General features: G+C 43.0%; 1 non-coding gene across 1 annotated transcript; it reads right to left on the bottom strand.

Moving 5' to 3' along the window:
• Positions 1–4162: 4162 nt before the first annotated feature.
• On the bottom strand, positions 4163–4269 carry LOC148210026 (small nucleolar RNA R71). The gene has a single exon (XR_015792480.1). It is a non-coding gene; the product is annotated as a small nucleolar RNA R71 (small nucleolar RNA).
• Positions 4270–4910: the final 641 nt, after the last annotated feature.

The following is a 4910-nucleotide window of genomic DNA, read 5'->3' as shown; positions in this document are numbered from 1 at the left end:
GGGCTCATTACCACAAAAACGACTTCGTGTAGGTGTGGGTAACTTAGATCTAGCTTGCAAAGGTGTGGGTAGCGTAAATCAGGCTTCGAACGGATGGGGTAAATCGCCAATCACTACAAAAAGCTGCTGTCCACGTTTTTACAGCAGAGGAATGCGCCGAAACGACTTCCAACGTCTTCGTTTTGATGTCTGTTACCACGAAACAACTTCGCTTATGAGTGGGTATCCCAAAATTAACTTCGAAAAAAGGTGGGTCAAAGAAACTTGCCGCACTTCACGGATCTAAGTTGTTCGAGGTCGTTGGGGCTTGTCGGATCGGAGAGAAGACACCACGAAACCAGCACCCACGTGCACCGCCGCCGCCTGCTGCTGCCCGACATCCCGCGCCTGCTGCTGCCGACGCCGCGCACCGCCACTGCCCGGAGTCGCACGCCGCTGCTGCATGTCGTGCCGCCTGCTGCTGTCCGCCGGAGGGAGCCGTCGTCGGTGCTCCTTCGTCGGAGAAAGAAATCCGTAGTGGGGGGGGGCTGGCGGCTTCAACAAGAAAGGGAAGAGAGGAACAAGAAGAGGAAGGAGAACAAGATGGGCTAGGGTTGTTTTGTTTTAATTCCCCTTTTTCTTTTGTTTTCAAACATACAACTCACTTGGGCTAGTTTCTTTTGTTTAAGGCCCACTTACCCAATCACTCCTTGTTAACAAAACCAATAATATAATTTCGTACTTGGTCCAATGGCCCAGAACAAGTGTCACATAGCGGAATCCGTACTAAACCATAACTTGATAAATAACTACACGCTACTAACTCACCACTAAATCTGTAACAAGACACACTAGCCGAGATGTCACACTTAAATTAAATAAAGATCACTGATGAATCAAATAAAATAAAAATGAAATAAATAAATAAATCAATAAATAAAATCTATTTTGTTATAGAATTTCCCGGAACTCGGGGCAAGCTAACCTGAGTAACGCGGGGCGTTACAGACTTCCCCCTTCAAAAACTTTCGTCCTCGAAAGTTCGTTGCTCGAACAAATCAGGATAATGGGCCCTGATTTCGTCTTCTCTCTCCCAGGTAGCCTCTTCTATTTGGTGGTTCCTCCACAAGACCTTCACCAAATCAATCACCCGGTTCCGCAGCACTTTGGTCTCTCTTGCTACGATCCCAATGGGTACTTCTTTATAGCACAATGTTTCATCTACCTGCAGCGGTTTGTAATCCAAGACGTAGGAAGGGTCATGGACGTATTTCCTCAACATGGACACGTGGAAGACGTTATGCACTGCGCTCAACGACGGTGGCAAAGCCATCCGGTAAGCGACCGGTCCGATGCGCTCAAAGATCTTAAAAGGACCAATAAATCTTGGACTGAGTTTTCCCTTTTTACCAAAACGTAGGACTCCCTTCACCGGTGCCACACGAAGGAAAACGTGGTCACCGACATCAAATTACAATGCCCTTCGCCTAATATCAGCGTAACTCTTCTGTCTGCTTTTGGTCGTCTGCATTCTTGCTCTAATCTTTTGGATGGCACCATTAGTTTCTTGTACCAACTCTGGTCTCAACAGGACTCTCTCACCGACCTCATCCCAATGCACCAGCGACCTACACTTTTTCCCGTACAACGCTTCATATGGGGCCATGTCAATGGTCGCTTGATAACTGTTGTTGTATGCAAACTCTGCTAAGTACAGGTGTTTGTCCCAAGAACCACTGAAATCCAATGTGCAAGCCCTCAACATATCTTCCAGAACCTGGTTCAGACGCTCGGTCTGACCATCGGTCTGGGGGTGGTGATTACGCTTGTTTACATGCGTAAAAAGAAGGTTTTAGATGCTGTTTTTACTATGTTTCAGCTTTGTTTCGGATTTTTCTCGGTCGTTTGAGTTCCAATTCATGCAAAATTCATATATTATGGTTTGTGGTTGGCTTATATTGTACTTATGATATTTTAGGACCATTTGGGAGTGCAAATTAATCAAAAGAAGCAAAAAGACGGAAAAACCTACATGGGCGGCGCCAGGCGCCTGCGTGCCTTCAGAAAAACTGGTTTTCTTCCAACTTTGCCCTTAATGAAACGCGTCTTCCAATGCGTTTTGGTGGTTCCAACCGATGCATACGTGTAGAAGAAGTGTTCCACTATCAGTTTGAGCACGATTTGGTCAGTCAAAAGAGTTGGAAATGGGTGATTCACCATCGTTTTAGGACCTACCTAACCAATTCTGCACAGCTATAAATTCCAGCAACTTCTCCACCAAAATCATCAAGCCTTGCTTCCTTCTCTTGATAATTTTTAGTGTTTCTTTGTTGCTTTCTAAGTACTTTTGAGTTTCTTTCATTAGTTACTTTTGGTTTTTAAATCCCGAGCACTTTACATTCCTTTATTGAGCTTGTTTTGTTTCCATTTATACTTAGTCATTTTCTACTTATTCAAATATATAAAAATCCAGCACTTTGCTTATCTTCCCTTTGCCTTTACTTTATTTTTAGTTAAGAGAGTTGTGTTTTTGGAGGAAAGAGCACGTGACACTCCCCCTTGCTTGAAAGAGAAGGGCGAAGCTCTCAATCCCGATAAAAACTCTCCGTTAGTTAACTTTTGTTTTTCACACATGCATTCCACATTCAACCATTTTACTTGCTGTATTTTCTTCAATATGTCTTTCTAAATTCCCGTCTCTAGCCCGGTTATGGATAGTTAGCCTTTTATGTCTAAAAAGGGTTGCTAAGAAGTAGTGTTTTTTGCTTTCCATTCATTGCTCAACATGTTTTCCCAAAAAGTTAGGATTTAGAGAAGGCCACTGTAAGTCTTAACAAGTCAATACTGAAAAGGTTGCTTATTTGCATTGTTGAGTGGTTAAACCGAGGAGAGGAGCGCCTCAGACATAAGGGTTCCGCTTAAGTAGCCTAGACATAGGACCTTAACCCGAGGTTGCGACTATTTCCATCCTAAAACTAAGATATCTCTCATAATAGACATATTAGGGAATGTCTTAGGACTTTGAACTTGCTTAGACATAAGTCAAGTGAGAAGCGTAGTCGTTGGTTTCTAAAGTAAAATGCATATTATCCTTAGCATGTCCTTGATTCTTTGTTGGCTAACTTGAAGTAATTCGGGCTAGGTTTTATCATTATAAGTCCAAATCCCAAATCCAAAACCATTATTTGTGACCACTTCCCATTTTACAAGAATCACTCATTTCAACATTCACTATTCTTTAAAACTTTAGAGTTTGGAAATTATTTAGAAGTCCTTGAGGATCGATACTTGGATACTCCATCCATTTTATATTACTCTGACAGGTGTGCGCTTGCATCTATATAATTGTTACCACGCTTAGTGCGTGCGTTCAGCATAAACGCCCAGTCAAGTTTTTGGCGCCGTTGCCGGGGACTTTAGTTTTAAAATTATTTTCAAATTCTTTTAGTTTTTATTTTTGTGAATTGTTGTTGGGTGTAATTTCCATCCACCGTTTTTGTTCTATATTTTTGGTCGTTTATCTCACAAGGGTAAGTTAAAGTGCATGAGCACAAGATCTTTTCTTCTACCCCTTGACCCTGAGATTGAGCGGACCCTTCGAAAAACTCGAAAGGAGCAAAGACTTCGAAAACAACTAGAAAAGCAAAAAGAGAGACAAGGTGAAATCAGTCCTGAAAGTGAGGTAGAGAGTACGAGCACATCGATGGCAGATATTCCACCTCGTGATCCGGTTGATCCACCTGCTGTTAACGGTAATATGAGGGATCATGCGAGAAATGATGAATTCAACCATATCCAGATGGCGGACAACAGAGACGTGGCAATGCGAGAATATGCCGCCACAGCTTTTCAGAACTTTGATTCAGGGATAGTCGACCCTATTCCAGCCCACGCAAACTTTGAGCTTAAACCAATGATGTTCCAAATGTTGCAGACAATTGGACATTTTGGAGGGCAGGAACATGAGGATCCACATGATCATCTGAAATCATTCATTCAAATTGCAAATGCATTTCGATTACCTGGTATAACAGACGATGCTCTGAGACTAACACTTTTTCCATTTTCTTTGAAGGACCAAGCTAGAGCATGGCTCAATGCATTTCCACCGGGATCCATTACCACATGAGGGTCGTTAGTGGAGAAGTTCTTAACAAAATTCTTCCCACCTACTCGCCACGCTGATATCAGAGAGGAGATCATCTCCTTTAGACAGTATGATCGTGAACCTGTTCACGAGGCGTGGGAGAGATTTAAAGAACTAATCAGGAAATGTCCGAACCATGGCTTGCCGGCATGCATCCAGATAGAACATTTCTTTAGAGGTTTAGATCATCCTACTAAGATGATGCTAAACAATGCTGCCAATGGAGCCTTTACAAAGAAGACATTCAACGAGATAGTTGACATCCTAAATGACTTAGCTTCACACAACGAACTATGGTGTTCGCAAAGATCTAGGGCAGCACCAAAGAAGCAAGATCCAGCTGGAGTTTTGGCTCTGGACATTGCGACCTCGATGCAAAAAGAGATGGTTACAATGAACCAGAGGCTGAAAGAGATGGCATTGGGAATAAAAAATCCATTAGCCACGCCGATACAACCTGTGCAGTCGGATTTTTGCACTCCTGCCCCTGTTTGCCAAGTCAACGATCTCATTTGTTCATTTTGCAGTGAAAACCATATTTATGATAATTGTCCACATAACCCTGCTTCCGTTTTTTATGTAGGACATGGTAACAATAGGAACTTTAACCCATATTCGAACACCTACAACCCAGGTTGGAGGCACCACCCTAATTTTTCATGGGGAGGTCAAGGAGGTTCGAGCGGTTTTAATCAAGGGCAGAGCCAACAGAACAAGCAGCCCTATGTTCCACCTACACAGCAATACATCCCACCACCGCAACAGCAGTACAATCAGAGAACAC

Source organism: Momordica charantia (genome assembly GCF_013281855.1).
Source record: "Momordica charantia cultivar OHB3-1 chromosome 7 unlocalized genomic scaffold, Mcharantia_2.0 BLBB01000007.1, whole genome shotgun sequence".
In the NCBI taxonomy this organism is placed as follows: domain Eukaryota; kingdom Viridiplantae; phylum Streptophyta; class Magnoliopsida; order Cucurbitales; family Cucurbitaceae; genus Momordica; species Momordica charantia.
This window is presented reverse-complemented; position numbering and strand designations above follow the sequence as displayed.